The 20,068-nt window shown below is 38.1% G+C and overlaps 1 protein-coding gene across 12 annotated transcripts in view; it reads right to left on the reverse strand.

Annotated features, from left to right (window-relative positions):
* LOC109420211 (uncharacterized) overlaps positions 1–20,068 on the reverse strand; it is a 282,042-nt gene that overhangs the window by 60,888 nt on the left and 201,086 nt on the right. Inside the window, exon 3 of one of the 12 annotated variants that reach the window (XM_062853810.1) lies at positions 9,030–9,067. The exons of the other annotated variants lie outside the window; for them this stretch is intronic. The gene's annotated coding sequence lies outside the window, so the exon portion shown is untranslated. The remainder of the gene's footprint in view (positions 1–9,029; positions 9,068–20,068) is intronic. 12 annotated transcript variants of the gene reach the window in all.

Consider the following 20,068-nt stretch of genomic DNA (forward strand, 5'->3'; position numbering starts at 1 on the left):
CTTCCAGGAAAAATATAAAAGTGTGGGGATGTTAAAAAATAAAAATTAGAAAAATCAAAAACTGAAATTCACGAAATCGAGAATTAAAAAGAATCATCTTCCAAAACATGTTTAAATCGATTTTAGATGACGAAAAATGATATTTAGATCAAAATCAAAAATTTGGGTATTAGAGGGTTAAATCATTAAAAAACACCTTTGTGCAAATGCAAATTTGAAGGATGAAGTTAATTGTTAGATAACCTTGCTGTTCTTTAACATATCATGATAATTGAAAGAAAATGCCAAAATATGAATCATAATATGCTGTATTCTGAAAGAAGTTGGAAGTAGTAATAAATACACTATGTTTATTTTTATAATAAACATAGTGTATTTATAATTTCTGAAACAGTCTATAGGAGAACAATGATACCAAATGTCAAATTTGACGATTTTCATAATGTTGATAATGCAACTGAAATGAGTTGCAATATGAACATTATGCAACTATTTTTCATTATACAACTCATTTTAGTTGCATAATGAACCGGTACGGATAAGTTGACCATTATCTTACTGAAATGAGTAGTATAAAATAGAAATTATGATTCTGATGCAATTCCATTTTTCCAGATATTGGGCTTGAGAGTTGACTGAAATAGTTGGGTCTGCATGTTAATTTCTTATGGAATACAGTTTTCAGAGCTTCACCAATGTCTGCGATTACTCGCGTATGCATTATTGTTGAAAGTTTCAACTTCAACAATATAAAAGTAAAACATTTGAATAATCAATCTCGATTGCATATGGTTGATTGATTGAACCATCATTTCGAATATCGATTCGCTCGCTCTCCCTTCTATCTTTGTGTATACCTTCAATTTCCGTCGACTAGGCAGACTTGGCTGGAAAAAGGAAACATTCGATATGCGAGTAAACCAGCACGAGCAATGGAAAGAGAAGGCGGGGGCAAGAGATGTTTTTCCTGTCTACTCATTATAGGGCACTGCATGAAATTATCTCCTTCTCTTTCACTCCTACAGAAATTTTGTAAACAACAAGGCCAAGAAACGTCAAAATCCCATACAAAATCAAAACAGTGCGGTGCCCTATAGTTGGACGCTAATTTCAGTAAGTGCTCTGTGTTTTCCTCTAAACCTGATCGAATTTTAATCAAAAGTATAGTGCTTTTAAATTTTCGTTATGATCTCGTTTTCCCTGTGCTGTGCACGGAAATGCAGTTTTCGCCGCGCACCTAATTGCATCCAATAGAAAGAGTAAAAAAACGCTACTTACTAGCCGAAATCGATTAAGGTTTAAAATTGATTTTTTCAGCTCTGTTTTCATTAATGCTGCGGTTCGTACACACGAGCTCGTCGATCGAAGAATCGAAGCATAAAACAGTTTTCTTTACACTACACTGACCACCCCTAACATCCGTCCATTACGACGATTGTGTAATATTTTTCTTCCATTCGCTCATTGCCCACCCACCGGCAAATTAATTCCTCCATCGCGAGCGCGCCCGGGTGGTGCCCGCAATCCGCTAGCCGTCGAGTATACATAAATGGGCTTATGGATAGCGCAGTGGTTCTTACGGAAATGATGTCAGTTTTATTCAGATTTCATCGAAAATTTACTTTCTTGTATAGTATGATGAAATTTTAAAAATAAATGTACATCCCTATATGTACAACCTCTTGATTACAGTAGAGCCTCTTATAACACTCCGTCACCTACTTTATTATCATCATAGTTTTAGGTGCTTTACAATTACTTTACTTGAACTTTGATAAACGATATGGTATTGCAGAACCTAATTGAAGATTTTATGTGATTATTATTTTTTTTTTTTTGCAATTGTTGCAGAATTTGATCGATGTTTAAGTGACGAACGTTTCAGTTTCGTACTAATAATCCTCGTTATGGACCACTGTGCCGGGCGAAATCAGTCGCGTGGCCGCGACGGTAGTGACACCCAAAACAAACCGGTAGCGATGGTGACGACAAGACCACGGCGGAGCGGACAGTCAGTCCTCTGCTGTAGCGAAAGGTGAAGGTTATATGTAGGTACCTGGGTATGGTTATGGTTGGAACGTGGTAAAGCGACAGACCTTGTGCCGTGTCAACGAACAGTTTTCCGGCTTTTCTTCCCCAAAATGTGCCGTTTGTGCTTGTGGTGGGTCCACACAGACGTACACTCCCGTTCAAAAGTTTGGGGTCACCCCCTCAAAAACATGTCATTTTTTTAGGCCCATATCTCCGCCAATTTGCGTCCGATTTCAAAACCCTAGGTTTCATTCAAAAGATAATAAGTCAAAGAAACTTTGAACATGATTTAAAAGAAACTTTTTCAAAAAAATTTGTATGTAAACTTAACCCAAAGTTGCCAAATTTTCTAAAAAATGAATATAAACCTACGGCAGTGTCGCTGGAAGTTGGGTCGACCAAATTTTAAGATGAGAGCGATAATATGACCCATTTTCTATTAGCTTTCAACTGCTTTTTACAGAACTTAGCTAAAAAATCTAGAAAAAAAGTTATTAAGTAAATTAATCCTTGATGTCATCGACCAAAAGTTTGGGGTCACCCCTCAAAATGATGTATCGGCCAAAAGTTTGGGGTCACTTTCGTAAAACATGGAAAAGTGATTTGGTAATATCTTCGTCATCTATAGTTCAATTTTAATTATTTTTGGCTCATTTCAAAGATAATTAACTAAATTTACGTTTGATGTCTTCAACTTAACGTATTTAACGATTTTTGTATACAAAAATGTTATGTAAAGTTAGCACATTTTACCACGCTTCAAAAAATGAGGCAACTTTACGTTAAGTTTTAGTATGTAAATTTCAACAAATATGTATGGTTCAATGTCTATGCAGTAAGTATCATTCATTTTGTTTCAAATAAGCCATGAAGAATTAAAATTGAATGAAAGATGACAAAGATCAACAAATCACTTTTCCATGTTTTACGATAGTGACCCCAAACTTTTGGACGATACAGCATTTTGAGGGGTGACCCCAAACTGTTGGTCGATGACATCAAGGATTAATTTACTTAATAACTTTTTTTCTTGATTTTTTAGCTAAGTTCTGTAAAAAGCAGTTGAAAGCTAATAGCAAATGGGTCATATTATCGCTCTCATCTTAAAATTTGGTCGACCCAACTTCCAGCGACACTGCCGTAGGTTTATATTCATTTTTTAGAAAATTTGGCAACTTTGGGTTAAGTTTACATACAATTTTTTTTGAAAAAGTTTCTTTTAAATCATGTTCAAAGTTTCTTTGACTTATTATCTTTTGAATGAAACCTAGGGTTTTGAAATCGGACGCAAATTGGCGGAGATATGGGCCTAAAAAAATGACATGTTTTTGAGGGGGTGACCCCAAACTTTTGATCGGGAGTGTACATATCACGAATAGCGCTTGGTTCGCTCCTCGTAGTTTGTGCTTGGTAGGTTCCATAAATTATAATTTCTCGTTTTGGGGGTTACTATTGCCGATTGTTGTATGCTTGATAACGATGGTGTCCTTTTCGAGGTGCGCCTTTTATAGCGGTTGGGTCAAGTTCCAAGGGCATTAATCAAGCTAGTCTAGTGTTCTAAATGAAAAGTTTGGTTACGATAGGGATCTCGCCGCACACGCACGCACCATAGAAGTAGGGCATTCAACCCTCTCTGTTTTGTTGTGTGAAAGTGTTGGAATTTAAGTTCGATGGCATTGTCAAGGAGACCATATGTATTGCACAATATCTAACCTGGTTTCAAGGTTCCTTTCATATTATTTTCTCATGTTTTATTCTTATGGGTTGCAAAACCGTGAGTCGATAAGGAGTGCGTCCAACATAGCTCTGTTCCTCACAAGTTCCTACCTCATGCTTCCACGAGTCAAACGATGACAAAGACCGCCAACTAAGAGTTGTGTGCTTAGCTGGTAGTGCAGCCTGGGCACTGTTGTCCTTCTGACTTCAGCTAGATTGAGGAGGTACGTCCCGAGCGTCTGTTCACCAAGGAGGTGCGGCTCAAACAGCGTCTGTTCTGGCATCCAGCGGCTAAGTATGAAATGCTGTATCGCGTCAGCTATACCTAAGAAAGCAGCCCCTTCAACGCAATGTAGGCAGCGCGACCCCGGTAAGGTAGCCTGCTGAAAACCTTCGAACACCCAGAAAAGCAATAGTAGAGTAAACGGATTGATTTTTATTCTTATTATTTCTTATTTTTGGAATTACGTCCCAAGCCTGTGGCTTATGTCCTACTAGCTCTTTCACGGTTATTGATGGGATACTTTTTGGATTTGTATATTCTGAGGCAGGTACGAGTATTAATATACGTCTAGAGATATTGTTTTCACGAATAGATCATGTATCAACCAGGATTCAACTCTATAGGGACCCCTAAATAGGTACCGTAGGTACCGTAAACCGGGGGTAAATTGATCACTTCAAAAAAACTTTTGGGGGTAACATTAGTAACAACTCAAATATTGCCAAACGAAGTTCTGCAAAATCAGTATAAGGTAGTTGTATGGAGATGCCTCCATACAATTACGTGACAGAATTTTGTTCTACTAATTTAAAGTTTAAGTTAAATAACTCAGAACAGAAAATTGCCTTCTCCACTTAATTTTGTTCCTATGAACTCGCAGAACTGTTAAAAGGCAAAGAAAATTCAATTTTGGGCGTGAACCAAATTGGACATTAAAAACAATCAAACACTTACTAATTTGTATTGAAATACACATAGGGTATCGGGATGCTTCGTTGGCATAGTCCCATTGTTGGGCCTATCTCAACGTAAACCAAAAACTCAAACAAACACGCATAACTGGATATCGGAAAAGCTATGCGCCAAACAACTGTAACATTTCGCGTCAATTTTAGCACTTTGGAGCATTAAAATTGAATGAAAATGTAACTTTGTTTAGCTTTTGTAGACGCCATGATTCTTCGGCTTAGTGGGTAGTCTGTACACATGATCATAAATGGCATGATTCTCGAAGATTTCGAATTGACTTTTCAATAACTGAACATTTGATGCGACTGTCAAAGACGATATTTAAAAGTTGTATATTTGTTTTCAGTGAATAATAACTTTTTTTACGAATTGAATGTGGCCCGAATATTGGGACATTTTTTTCACTATGTACCCAAATCTTGGCCCATCAGTAAAGTGACGTCAAAAACACCGATAAAAAGACGTCAACAACATTTCTTGCGTAAGAACCAGAAAGAACGAACAGGAAGAAAGATTTTGTGTGCGGTGACTGTAAAAATATAACACAATAATAGGGTTGCGTTGTTTTTGTTACTAAATTAAGAAAGAACTTTAGTCTAAGTGATTTATTTATAGTTTTTCGAATATTTTGCTCCAAAAAGGTTATTTAAAAGTGCGATTGGTGAACAAACAGAGATAATACTTCAGCAGAAATATTGAAAAAAATAGGTAATTAGTGGTTCTAGTGCATGGAAAGCAATAGGCCAACGTTGTATCCACTAATAGGCCAATTTTTGTACCATAGACCAACGTTGCATCCCATCGCATCGAACCTTTTCAGCTAAATAAGTAAATTCCTGAATATTTAAGTTAGTTTACTTCCAATTGGTGAAATATGTATTGTCTAGAGTGTGTAGTAGGGTCAACCTATTATTTCTAGTGCTATTAATTCACGAGTTATGGTCAAAATTGTCAAGGCAACTTGCAAATTAGGCCAAGGAATGGTACATATACCCTACTAGATGCTGGTTTACCTTCTCCATGTGTTCGGCAAAGTTTTAGTACTGACCAAGGGCTATCACGTCTGGGCTTTCACTATTTGAAATTATGACCTCAGATAGCAACACTGCTCGATCTATATAAGACCGTCCATTAAGGACGATCGAGGAAGTATCCGCCATTACTTTATTTCTACTAAAATGGTGATCTCGGATTCTACTTCATATTTTGCAACAACATTTTATTATTGTGTATGCTCACTTGCAGTGCATATGCTGATTGTTTGTCAGCATCTTCAATGCGATAGAAACCGAGATTACCATCTTTAAAATCGCAAGGCAAATTGTTAGAACGAGAGGGAAGATAGGAAAAAGACCACGGCGTCCCGTATCACCTTAACTGGGGGTGTGACTAGTTAACAAGTAAAGATTCAGCTTCTCTAACTCGGGATAAGAGCAGTTAGAAATTTGTCGTCTTCGGCAAAGTTGTTTAGAAGGACAAGAAAGTTCTGGTGATTCTTCAATTGGTTGATGATCTCACCGCTAGGTGGTGCTAATTATGAAGTAAAGTTTTAGACTTCTCTATCTCGGGATCGAAAGCAGATAGAAATGTGTCGCCTTGGAAAATTTTGTTCAAAAGGACAAGAATATTGTGGTGATTCACCTATTAAATAGCGATTTCGCCGCTAGGTGGCACTAGTTATTCAGCAAAGTTCTAGGCTTCTCTATCTCGGTAACTAAAGCAGATAGAAATGTTTCGTCTTCGCCAAAGTTGTTCAGAGGACAAGATCATTCTTGTTATTCATCAATTAGTTGATGATTTCGCCGCTAGATGGCGCTAGTTTTCAAGTAATTTTTTAGACTTCTCTATCTTGGGATCCAAAGCAGATAGAAATGTGTCGTCTTCGACAAAGTTGTTCAGAAGGATAACAATATTCTGGTGAATCACCAATTAGTTGATGATGTCACCACTAAGTGGCGCTAGTTATAAAGTAAAGTTTTAGAATTCTCTATCTCGATAACGAAAGCAGCGGTAACTTCTTCAACAAATTTGTGCGGAAGGACAAGATCATTCTGGTTATTCACCAATTAACTTGTGATTTCACCGCTGGCGTTTGTTTTCAAGTAAAGTTTAGACTTCTTTATCTCGTGATCCAAAGCATATAGAAAAGTGTCGTCTTCGTTCGTGTCATTCGGACAAGAATAAACATTCTGGTAATAGACCCTTTGCTTTCATTTGGTGGGTGACTTAGGTATATTCATTTTTTTCTAATAATATTCTTCTACCATAGACACCGTGTAGGGGAGACTGAGGAGACTTTTTCCCTGGGGAGACTTGTTCCCCCCATATTTTCTCGGAATCAAAAACATTTTTCTTCTAGCATAATTTTTCCAAAACTACTCCTGGACAAACGACTATGTTTTGGCTACAAGTGATTTCGATTGTACATTGCTTTATTTTTTAACGGCTGATGGTTTGTTTTCAGTCCTTCAGAAATCTTTTAGGCGATTCCGAAAAATCTCAATAACTTTGTGAAAATCGAACCAAATCGTGTCAAAATTTCACAGCACATAGATTAAATAAAATACTTTCAAACTTATTTATCCAAATAAGGCTGTTATTAACATATTTTGATTAATTCGGCTTAGTATACACAACAGTGACATGGGGAGACTTGATCCCTCGAGGATTACACACACATTATACATGTAAAAAATAAAATTCTATTCGGAAGCCTCTATTTACTTGGAATTCTAGTCTATTCAACGATAAAATGTGTCAGATAATTATAACTTTAGTACAAACCAAGAAAAGGGGGATCAAGTCTCCCCATTTTGAGAATACGGCATATCCTTAAAAATTTAAGGAAATCTTACAATTTCAAACACTCCATGTTCATCGAAAATACAAGAAAACTCGAAAAGAAAATGAAAAGGAAGACTCTGTAATTATTTTCCCTTTAAATAAACCATATGCTCAATGGGGGATCAAGTGTCACCCATTTTCGAAAAATACATCATAAGACATACCTCCATAAAAACACAGTTTTGAAAACTTTAACAATAATTCAAAGGCCTTCTGTTGTGTATTGACATGCAATAGATAAATTAAGAAAAAGGGATCAAGTCTCGCCAGTCTCCCCTAATGTATCAATTGCAGAATAACAGCCCTAACAGTCGTATTTGTGTGTCCCGATTTTTGTGGATACAGGCTTTAAGCGATTACCCGACGTTCTTTTTTAGAGCTGGTTCTGGGTGCCCTGGCGCAATTAGTGCACCAAACCAATACAAGTCAGGCATCAAAACGCGGTTTTTCCAATAACCTAATGAACGTCGGGTTAGACTGAGTGTGAAATATGAAAGAAAGGGTATCAGTTCAAAAGGCCGAAGTATGTTAGGCTAACTGTGTTGTTAGGCCAAAGTTCATTGGGCCGAATGACTCATTCCTATTGGGTCAGTGAGCCGAAATTTTATTTTCCTTCATTGTTGGTAAAAAGTTTTTTCGAACTCCTCGAAGATTTTTTTTAATATCTGCGACATACCTTGCATCTAGAACTTAGAAAGCATGCATTAAGTACATCATCCTTCTAACCGTAGCGTACTTTATGGATTCCTTGTTTACAGATTTTTCGTCAAATTGGTTACTTTTTCGATGAATTTATTTTTGCGCCTCATAAATCCAAATAAATTATAAGTTTTCTCATCAAAATGGTCGAAAACATAGGACCGCGACATTGCTGCGAAATTCACAATAGTAGCCCACGAAATTTAAGAAATTTTACCGCGAATTTCCATTGTCCCTACTTCCAACTTTCACAGCACAGTGTCAATCTATCAGATTACGCCTACAAGTTTATGCATCAAGCAAACTGTGTCGCTTTAGCTTCATAGTACATATAATTGCACTAATCTACATATCACCTTACGCCTGGCATCCACGCACCAATGTGTGAGCCCTCTGCCAACCATATCCCACCAACACTCCGACATCCACATGACTTTGTGCAGACGCAGAGGCATATTCGGTCTGATGTGGATACAAACGATTGAAATCATCACTTAGGCGCCATTGTCGCCTAAAAATTGAAGATCACTAACTCTCGCACACTGAAGATGCCTGCTAGTCTCCGGCAGATAATCTCATTGGTTCCTTGTGGAGTGTAGCTGGTCTGGTGATACTGGAGTAGCATCCAAGGGCGGTCAATCAAGCTCAAGCTCACACCATTGATGGTTTTGAATCATTAAACAATTGCCTCCATTTTAGATTTACTCATGTTTGCTCCCTTTGGCCAAAGAATCACTGATGTACATGTTTGCAAAGCTAAATTTACCTGACAAATCGAATAACATTAGCTGTTAAAGTATGTACCTGGAAAAAGAGAATAGAATATAAATTAGTATGTAAAGTATGGGATTCTTACGAATTTTGTGATTTTTTCCGCGATTTTGTAATTTTATTTGTTTAGATTAAGTTAATGAATTAAGGTGATAAGGGTAACGGTTGTACAAGTTTTGAACTCTTAGAGAAAGCAAGTTTAAATTTTATTTGAATATATAACGAGCCTCGAATTTTCAAGAGCTCAATTCTGAAACACCAAATGATGGATTGCATTGAAAACCAGCGAATGGCCAATCTATCAACTTTTGAGTACGTTTCGTTAATTGTTTCTTCAGATTTGTACCGACTCGAGGTGCGATATCGTCATATGTCCATCTTAAATCAATATCTATTGAATACAAAACGAAGCCTCTTCTGTTCTTTCAAGAAATCTTCTCATTCAGTTACGCTGAAAAAAAAAAGACTTCTGAAGCACTGTTTTCCATTATTTTGGATACATCTCTGCATTTGGACACATTTTTGAAATTACAGAATTTTAGTACAAAATCAACTCCCCCGAAATGCAGCAAATCCGTTGTGGTAACAAGTAAGTGTCGTCTAAAGGTTTGAAACAGCTGAGCTTCTCTGGTATCACGTAACAGCTTTAGGTACGGTCTCGCTGGGCTTCCTCAGACCAGGGTTACTGTCATCGTGACGAGCGACTTGATGTTACAACAAACATAAAACAATGCATAGACATACTGCCACCTTGCTCCCGATAGGCCGCAAGCGGATAAAAAGCTGGTGTACGTTTGCTTTAATACTATTTGTATTTAGTTGTACGTACTCTTGTTGTTTAGGGTGTAGAAGTGTAACGTTCACAACGAGTTTAAAACATTCTATGTATTTGAAAATCGCTTGCCATGAAAAATAGCACCAGCTTTTTCAGTATAGCGAACTCCAAAAAAAGTTCTGACGCAATTGCATTCTGCCCTAATACGCGATACACGCCTCGAAGGCGATCAGATTCTTGCCACGTCTCGCAAATCAGGCCATGGAAAATTCGAGCGGGAAGTAACACTTCCGCTTGGTGCGTTTTCTGCTTACGTACCTACCGGCCGACCGCCGGACCGACCAATGCTACCTCGACTTATTTCTTGCGGATTATGTTTCGCACGTTCATGCGCTTTTGCCCTCTCCTGTTTTTTTTAGTTGTTAGCTGGTGCATTTTCTGCCACGGACAGGTTGTTGCTGGTGCGGTGTGGTACACGGTCCGGTAGAACCCGACGTCATCGTACCTACCTACCTACCAACCATTTGCTGAGCTGAGAGACAGAGCTTATACGCTCGATAGATTCGATGCGATACGTTCGTTTTCCACGGTTCGGACTTGGGCCGTCGGGCCGTCGTGTCCGTGTAGCTAGTGATGATGATGCTTGGGCAAAACAGACCGGTTTGGCTAGGAGTACAAAAAAAATCTCGTTTTCGCCGCACTTTGATCGTCAGCCACGCACTAATCATTTGGCGGTGGCTAGTTTTTGCGTTGATTTGGCGGCAAAGAAAGCTTAACCATCAAGTTCAATGGGAGGTACATTATCTTGTTGCTATTTGTTCGACTTCCTCTGCTAGCATAGCGGTAGTACGTGAACGGAACGGTTGAAATTTTGCGTCAATTTATTTTGGCAAATTGAAGTCGAATGTTTGCAGTCAACTGATTGTTTTTTTTTATTCTTCGGATTGGTCCGAATACATCGCCTAGTTTATTTTACACATCTGAAATTTGAGCCTTCTAAAATAAATTTTCAGGGCCTATATAGTCGAGGCGGTAAACGCACGGGTATTCAGCATGACCATGCTGAGGATGACGGGTTCGATTCCCGGTCGGTCCAGGATCTTTTCGTAAAGGAAATTTCCTTGACTTCCTTGGGCATAGAGTATCTTCGTGCCTGCCACACGATATACACATGCAAAATGGTCATTGGCAGAGGAAGCTCCCAGTTAATAACTGTGGAAGTGCTCATAGAACACTAAGCTGAGAAGCAGGCTTTGTCCCAATGAGGACGTTACGCCAAGATGAGAGAAGAGAGGGAGAAAATAAATTTCTTATAAAAATTCCACATAGAATCCCCAGTATATCTTTCGGAGTTATAAAATCCCAAGAAATACTATATACTGGTACTCCCTAGAATGCGTATAAACATCGTATTTAAATTCGGAATTTCTCTTCAGATTCTTTTTTTTTCAAAGTTGCTTCGGGATTAACATAACTCTTGGAACGGTTATGGGAAAGACTTTCCCAATAGGTCCTTAATGTTAATCCTTAATGTTACTTAAATTGATTCCAAGGTGCCCTGTACAATCTGAAGATTGCAAGTTCTATCCTGTCACGGTCGCCATGAAGTGCGCAAATGAAATAGTTGCGGTCATCGCAAAAGGAGATAGGGTACGTGCACTGGTTTCGGTCAGTCTAAGGAAATTATAAAGAACAACAGTTCTATAAAAACTAACAATTTGGCAAATGAAAATTTTCAATCTATATTTTGTGGGCATAATCAATCCAGGCAATTGTTTAAATTGAAACAAGCACAGTTTTTATTATTTCTTAAGCTGTTAGTACACAGGATCAAATATTTGTCCAAAAAGAAACCAATGCTCAAACATCTTGTTTAACTCGATCGAATTTTCATTAGTGTCAAACTGATGTTGTTTCTTGAGTTCTTTTTTTATCGAATATTTGATAAAGTGTGTAAAGAATTAGCCTAAGCTAGAATTCACAAATAAAAAGAAATTAAAAAAAATTGACCCTGTGTTCTACTGGCCTTACTCTGGTTTATATTTTGGCCAATCGCGTGTATTTCTATTGGGAATGACCAGATTAGAAACACTCTGGTCGATATAAACATATGGTAGCAGACTTTCCTTTAGGAAAGTTTTTTTTTTACTTCTTTCAGTATTTTTGATCAAAATTTATTGTTTTTACAGCTGTAAAAGTGTGACAATCCATGCAAACATTTCGGAATTCTTGTGCAAAAATTGTGGTAGAGGGTGGTTCAAAAAACAATCGCGTAGTACATAAGAATACTTTTTCTGTACGATTGAGAGAAGCATGAATCTTAGAACCGCAAAATCCTAAATAAAATTACGTATAATAGGGTGACAATTGGTATTATCGGCAGGTTTGTTCTCTTCGTCATGGGGGTTTTTTGTCAGCCAAATTGCCTGAAACTTGGCCATATCATTCAGCTTAGTTGGGAAGGATTTGAGACCAACTCTGAGTTTAATAGGTTTCAAAAACCCCCAAAGACGAAGAGAACAAAACGGCCGAGAATAGATAATTTCCCCTACATGAAATTTGTATTTTTGGTTTCAACTTCACATTTACTGTGACAACCCCTTGTTTTTTGCTTGAAAAGAATCACTGGTACACAATACTTGTAAGTATCATTTTGAACTTGCTTTGAAGCTTTGAAAGAAGTTCAACGATAATTCCTTTGCAAATTTCTCAGCAAATACCCTTGAGTTTTTCGGGAATTTCTTTGAACATTTTTTCGGCAATTCATTCAGGATTTCTTGGGCAATTCCTTCGGAAGTAGCTTTGAAAATTCTTTCGCCAATTCCTTTATTTTTTTCGGAAATGCCTTTAGTTATTCTTTTAAGGAGTTCAGCAATTCCTTTAGGAATTTCTCTGGTATTTTCTCTGAAAACCGTTCGAGAATTACTTCTTAATTCTTCGAGCAATTCTTTTGAATATCCTTTCTGATTTTCTTCAGCATATTCTTCGGGATCAGAGATGAGCAAGCCTCGGGATGAACATCTCTTTAATAAAGACATCTATCTATTCTTTTGAAGGTCCTTCTGAAATTTCCTCGACAAACCATTGGAATCTTTTTCCGACTTTCCTCAAGTAATTCCCTCATTCCTTAAGTAATTCCCAATTTCAACGCTCATAGGCAGCGATTTCTTTAAAAATGTCTTCGACAGCTTCTATGAAACCACTCTTGGCAATTTCACTAGGAACTTCTCATGTAGTTTTTCGCAATTATTTTCAGATTTGGATCGGGACAGGCAAAATTTTCACTTTACAAAATATGTTCAATTAGCTGTAACTTTTCGAAAAGTGCATCAAATATTCTCAAATTTTCACTGTAAGTTGATCAACTATCTGTGTATCAGTGGTCAAAATTTGGAAAAGTTGGGCTATTCTGCACGAAGTTATAAAGATTCTAGAAAAGGGTATAATTATCCGATAGTCAACTTTGAGCTGTTATATCTCCGGATTCAATGAATCGAATGCAATGAAATTTTGACCATTTATGACTTATTTGACGAGCTATTGCAAGTACCGACATTGCAAGTACCGAAGGTGGCGTGGTAACAGATCTAGGAGTATGTGCACAGGACGAAAGACTTCCGGGAGATTGAGGAGGAGGTTGGCCGGTTGAAAAACAACAAAGCCGCTGGAGCAGATCAACTACCAAGCGAGCTTCTAAAATACGGTGGAGAAGCACTGGTGAGAGCACTACACTGGGTCATTACCAAGATTTGGGAGGAGGAAGTATTACCGGAGGAATGGATGGAAGGTATCGTTTGTCCCATCTACAAAAAGGGCGACAAGTTGGATTGCGGGAACTACCGCGCGATCACACTACTGAGCGCTGTCTACAAGATACTCTCTCAAATTTTATACCGCCGTCTATCACCGATTGCAAGAGAGTTCGTGGGGCATTATCAGGCTGGATTCATGGGTGAACGCGCTACAACGGACCAGATGTTCGCCATCCGCCAGGTGTTGCAGAAATGCCGCGAATACAACGTGCCCACACATCACTTGTTCATCGATTTCAAATCGGCGTATGATACAATCGATCGAGAACAGCTATGGCAGATTATGCACGAATACGGATTCCCGGATAAACTGATACGGTTGATCAAGGCGACGATGGATCGAGTGATGTGCGTAGTTCGAGTATCAGGGACACTCTCGAGTCCCTTCGAATCTCGCAGAGGGTTACGGCAAGGTGATGGTCTTTCGTGCTTGCTGTTCAACATTGCTTTGGAGGGTGTAATAAGAAGAGCGGGGGTAAACACGAGTGGGACGATTTTCACGAAGTCCGTTCAGCTGCTTGGTTTCGCCGATGATATTGATATTATTGCTCGTAAATTTGAGACGATGGCGGAAACGTACATTCGACTAAAGAGTGAAGCCAGGCGGATCGGATTAGTCATTAATGTGTCGAAGACAAAGTACATGATGGCTAAGGGCTCCAGGGAGGAATCACCGCGCCCGCCATCCCGAATTCATATCGACGGTGATGAAATCGAGGCGGTTGAAGAATTCGTGTACTTGGGCTCACTGGTGACCGACGACAACGACACCATCAGAGAAATTCAGAGGCGCATTGTGGCAGGAAATCGTGCCTACTTTGGACTCCGCAGAACTCTACGATCGAATAAAGTTCGCCGTAACACGAAGTTAACCATCTACAAAACGTTGATTAGACCGGTCGTCCTCTATGGGCACGAAACATGGACCCTACGTGCAGAGGACCAACGCGCCCTTGGAGTTTTCGAACGGAAGGTGTTGCGTACCATCTACGGCGGAGTTCAGATGGAAGACGGGACGTGGAGAAGGCGAATGAACCACGAGCTGCATCAGCTGCTGGGAGAACCAACCATCGTCCATACCGCGAAAATCGGGAGGCTACGGTGGGCGGGTCACGTCATCAGGATGTCGGATAGCAACCCGACTAAAATGGTTCTCGAGAGTCATCCGACCGGTACAAGAAGACGTGGAGCGCAGCGAGCTAGGTGGGTCGACCAAGTAGAGGACGATCTGCGGACCCTTCGCAGAGTGCGGAACTGGAGACAAACAGCCATGGACCGAGTGGAATGGAGGCGGCTACTATGTACAGCAGAGGCCACCCCGGCCTTAGCCTGACCGGTAAGTAAGTTGACGAGCTATGAAAAACTTTTGACTTAACTCAAAATTTTTAACATAGAAGATAATTATAACGATTAGACTATTTTTCTAACAAATCATCAAATTTTCCAAAACTTCAACATCGTTTCAAAATTTAAGATGCTATAATAGTTCAATTAAATTGTCTCTAATTGATAATAAATATGCTTTAATAGAAAGTAATAAAAACCCGCAAAAAGTTGAAAAAATAATGGAGTGCATATTAAAAATAGACCAATTTTCTAAAAAAATCATAAAATAAATTAAATTGCTATAAATATATCTCTTGTTAATAATTTTAAGTTAAGTCAAACTCAGAGCTCATTGTGTAAGTCATAAATGGTCAAAATTTCATTGGATTCGGTTCATTGAATCCGGAGATATAACAGCTCAAAGTTGACTATCGAATAATAATACCTTTTTCTAGAATCTTTATAACTTCGTGCAGAATAGCCCAATCTTTTCCAAGTTTTGACCACTGATACACAACTAGTTGATTAACTTACAGTAAAAATTTGATAATATTTGATGCACTTTTCGAAAAGTTCGTAAAGTGATAATTTTGCCTGTCCCGGTCATTTTGTCTATCCTCTGTATTCTTACAGCAATTTAAATTAAAAATTTCTGGATTTCAAAAAAAAATGTATAAGAAATAGCTAGCTGCATAATTTAACAGTAATTTTTAGCAATTCTCAAATAAATTTATAAAGAAATTTTCAAACAACTCTCCGAATAAATTCCCGAAGAAATCTCTAAACGAATCACCAAAGAAGTTTACGGAGGAGTAAATATAAATACAACTAGATGTTCCCCGCAAACTTTGTCTTGCCTATTGCGTTTTTTGACGTTCCAAGTTCAGGTTCCCATTGAGTCGTTAAAAAAGCATCAACATTGATTTTTAAAAAATCTCAATTTATCCATGTTTTTTTTTAACTTCCTTGGATGAAAATTAACAGAACAAAACAAAGATGACCCAAATTGGAAGTTCCGTGCGCGAGTTCTGCGAGTTATACTAAGCAATTACAGAAGGAATCTCAAAAAATCTGCCTAAGAAGTTCTCAATTGCGTTGCAAAGGGAATTCCCAAAATAATTTGTGCATGAATTTCAAATGGAATAACTGAATGATTATTGTAGAAATTGACAAAAGAGTTCCGAAGGAAATGCCGACAAAGCTAGGAAACATCTTTTCGAACAATTCTCAAAGAAATTGACGAACAAATTCCATTTCTGGAACAATTCACAGAGAAATTTTAAAAAGAGTTCTTCTAAAAAGATTGCCGAATGAATTCTCAAAGGAATTATTAGGGGAATTTTTTTGGGAATGACCGTGGGAAAATTCATTAATGAACAGTGTCGAAAATGTCGTTTCGAGATATCTAAATTCAAACACCTACAGCTCATTTTAAAAGCTGAACCTGAGAATATGGTATATCAAAAACTTGGGCGGCTATACCAGTTCTACAAGAAAGTCACGGAAAAGCCGCTCCTTTTCGAATATTTAAAAAAACACGAAACTTTGAAAAATGTCAAATGATTTTCACCTTGAAATTTCCCGGAAAAAATAATAAATAAATCGTTATATTTGAAATAGTAGCTGAACAAAACTACAATACTTATGTATTATAAGTATTTTAGTACAGAGCTACCACTGCACACTGGGCCAGGAACAGAGATTAGCAAGACAAAACCTCTAGCACATTGGGGTTACGTCCTATCAAGTTGGTGTCTTCGGCAAAGTTGTTGGGTTTTATCTGCGCCTCAAATTGCGCTTGGAGTTTAGTTCGTAAAACCGCCGTATAGGTGGCGCTGCGGCGCTAACTTTTTTATTTCACATCCTAGAGCTTTGACGTCTTCGGCAAAGTTGTAGAACAGGCAAAAATATGAATAGTTGTCGAAGACACTAAAACTGTAGCTCTTAAAATAACAAAGTTACATTGAATTTTACACACGAACGACTTAAATTTTTGGTTTTATGTCATTATCTTGTTTCTCAGCCTACATGTTGCCATGGCAACAGAAAACAACAATTGCAGCAGTCGAACAAGATCGTACATTTGAAATTGTATTTCACTCTTGCAACAATCATGCGTTTTGAGGAATAATACATACATTTGTCTAGGTATTACTAGTAGAAATTCCTGTTTTAGTGTATATGAGTGATATAGCGTAATCTGCACCTTCCTGATTTTGCCTGAATGAAACGCATGTAGGTTAGTAAATTCGCTTCTTGAATCTTTTTAAACATTCGGGACCGCAACAAGACGCTGCCACTCACTTCACGCCCACTGCAAATTCCAGATTGTCGTGCATCCAAATAAGTTTATTTTCAGTATTAGACAAGTCTAAAGAGGAGCCTAATTTGAGCCCAAACGAATTCAAAAAATAAACTGGATCGGATATAAGTTAGCTGACATATTTTGGTTGGCGTAAAATGGATTACAGCGTCTTTTGAGTCCCAACTTTACCTTTGTTTTATCCGTTTTCACGTCAAATCTCAAACAATATCAACTGCAACAGAAAATCTAAAAGATTTGTCAGATAAAAGTTTTCGAATTATGTATTCATTTCACAGTTTTAGTGCGATTACAAAATAGCAGAACGACTAGAGGTAGATTTTTTTTATTTCACTAATAGAGTATTCGTACCCTTTTCATCCTACGAAGAACACGGGATTGAAGCGCTGTTTGTTTTGTTTCTTATTTTTGTACTTTTGTTAGAAGTGAGCACAAAAAAAACAAAAAGAACGGAATCAAACGGTGCCGTAATCGCTTGCTTACTAATAGGATGAATTTGGGAGCGTGAGATTACTTATGACACTTACACCCTAATTATTATATCAAGCGTAATAAGTTGACGAGCATCTTTTAAAACATTTCACCATCGGGGCGATTGATTTTAATTTTCATATACTGCCCATGATCGCATATGAATAGGAAACCCAGCATATATGGGATTGATATGCGATCATAGGCAGTTTAAGATTCCACCTACTTCATCGACAGTTTTATTTTCCAAAAAAAATCCCGCAATATTCCGCATGCTAATGCTGCTTACTTCAATCATACTTAATATAATAAATATATAAGTGAATTAGTATACCTTTTGTCCGCTATCTTCACAGCCCACAAAGGCCGCGACTGGATAATTTGTTAACTTTTATCTGATAAATTCTTCAGTTTTGCTGTTGATATTGTTTCTGATTTGATTTTAAAATGCATGAAACAAAAGTATAAAAGATACTAGAAGTGAATTCACCTACGATGCGTTTGATTCGGGCAAAATCAGGAATGTGCACATCGACAGCTAGCGATATAACATTCATATACACTAATACAGGAATTTCTACTAGTAATACAAATATATATGTATATTATTCCTCAAAACGCATGATTGTTGCAAGAGTGAAATACAATTTCAAATGTACGATCCTGTTCGACTACTGCGATTTTTGTTTTCTGTTGCCATGGAAACATGTAGGCTGAAAAACAAGATAATGACATAAAACCGAAAACTTAAGTCGTTCGTTTATAAAATTCAATGTAACTTTGTTATTTTAAGAGCTACCATTTTAGTATCTTCGACAACTATTCATATTTTTGCCTGTTCTACAACTTTGCCGAAGACGCCAAAGCTCTAGGATGTGAAATAAAAAAGTTAGCACCGCAGCGCCACCTATGCGGCGGTTTCACGAACTAAATTCCAAGCGCAATTTGAGGCGCAAATAAAACCCAACAACTTTGCCGAAGACACCAACTTGATAGCACGTAACCCTAATGTGCTAGAGGTTTTGTCTTGCTAATCTCTGTTTCTGGCCCAGTGTGCACTGTTTTAAACTATCAATGACCATTTTTCATGTGTATATCGTGTGGCGTTACGGCCCATACACAAATTTTAGGAGATATTCCTACAGAAAAGCGTACGAAGGGAGAGGGGCATCGAAAAATGTTACGCGTTACGTAATGAATGGATGCTGCCTTATTCCTTTTCACCGTTGAGCAATTGCCTTCTAGCTAAGCTTTTCTCTTCATCGCTTTCCATGATGTCGATGAGCTTATCGCGAAGCATCGTCGGTTGGAAACTTGTATTGGTATAGTGTCGATATATGTAAATGCTGCATATGTGTGCGTGTCGAGCATTCGCACCGTAGTCTACAACCAACCCATCTGGTGAGGTTCGGCTGTTCGGGCGCGCGAGTGGCTTCACTGTCAGATTTGTACAAAAACGTTTGCGAGTTACATCATGCATCGATTAGAAGTGATCAGTTCAATCGCAAGCGATTATAATCTATAATAGATTTTACCCAAATCCACTTTAAGCCAAATCGGTTCAAATACATAGTTGCAATTCATCATAACAACAAAGTGCCTGCTCAATGGAGGTTACAGTTTCATTTTTCATTCACACTGACCCTGTGCGCTACTTGTTTTACACACCGGCGACGACCGACTAAGCTCACTTAAGGTCTTACGATCTCTGACCATCAACAACGGTACCTACCTGAAGTGCTAACTGCGCTAACTATAGCGCTGTCAGTGCAGCTGTCGATAGGTACCGGCTACCGACAGACCGGCACGCGGCGGCGGTGAAACTAATAGAAACGGAAATAGACAGGGGAACCAACAACGGAAGCTCAATGCTCGTGGAGATTACGGTTGTTTTCTTTGTCGGAAACGCTTCGAATTGCGCGGCTATCTTCTGACAAACCGCCACGCCGCACAGTGATGCGGCTCCATACAAAAGGTGGCAAAAAGTCTTAACATGCATGATTATCGTTCAAAGCTTATAAAAACTTTATTATTTATTAGAATAAGTTAACTAGAAGTCATGTTGACTTCCAGGGCCGTTTCGGAATCCAGGTTCCCCTGGGAATGTTTTTTTACCCTCCAACGCCCAAAAGGGAACCAATGTAGATAACAGATTTTTTTAAGTGAGAAGCGAATAGTACAATAGAAATGTTAATTTCACCGAACCGGTTCATTTTACCGGGTTTTTTTTTTTGAACCGGTAAAAACTATTTTATAATTCCGATTAGGAATCGTTAATTTTTTTTTATAATTTATTTTCATGGGAAATTAAACATGATTAAAATGTA

This window comes from Aedes albopictus, chromosome 2 (assembly GCF_035046485.1).
Source record: "Aedes albopictus strain Foshan chromosome 2, AalbF5, whole genome shotgun sequence".
NCBI lineage: Eukaryota > Metazoa > Arthropoda > Insecta > Diptera > Culicidae > Aedes > Aedes albopictus.